Source organism: Bison bison, unplaced genomic scaffold (genome assembly GCF_000754665.1).
Source record: "Bison bison bison isolate TAMUID 2011002044 unplaced genomic scaffold, Bison_UMD1.0 scf7180017864338, whole genome shotgun sequence".
Classification (NCBI taxonomy): domain Eukaryota; kingdom Metazoa; phylum Chordata; class Mammalia; order Artiodactyla; family Bovidae; genus Bison; species Bison bison.
This window is the reverse complement of record NW_011494910.1, coordinates 3,379,627-3,379,828: the sequence shown is the minus strand read 5'-3', so window position 1 is coordinate 3,379,828 and position 202 is coordinate 3,379,627.

The following is a 202-nucleotide window of genomic DNA, read 5'->3' as shown; positions in this document are numbered from 1 at the left end:
GAAGTGGCAAAAGGCGAAATGGGAACAGCCCTCTTTGATCCCAGAAGGTGCGTCAGGGAAAGTTGGATTTTGTTTAGCCCGGGATGGATACATCCTTCCGTGCTGCCACCAGAATCAGCGGGTCAGAGGAACCCAGGCTCCCCTCCGCCCCGCCTCGGGCGGTGAGTGTAGGACCGCAGCGGAGGTTTTGACCTCTTTTTCC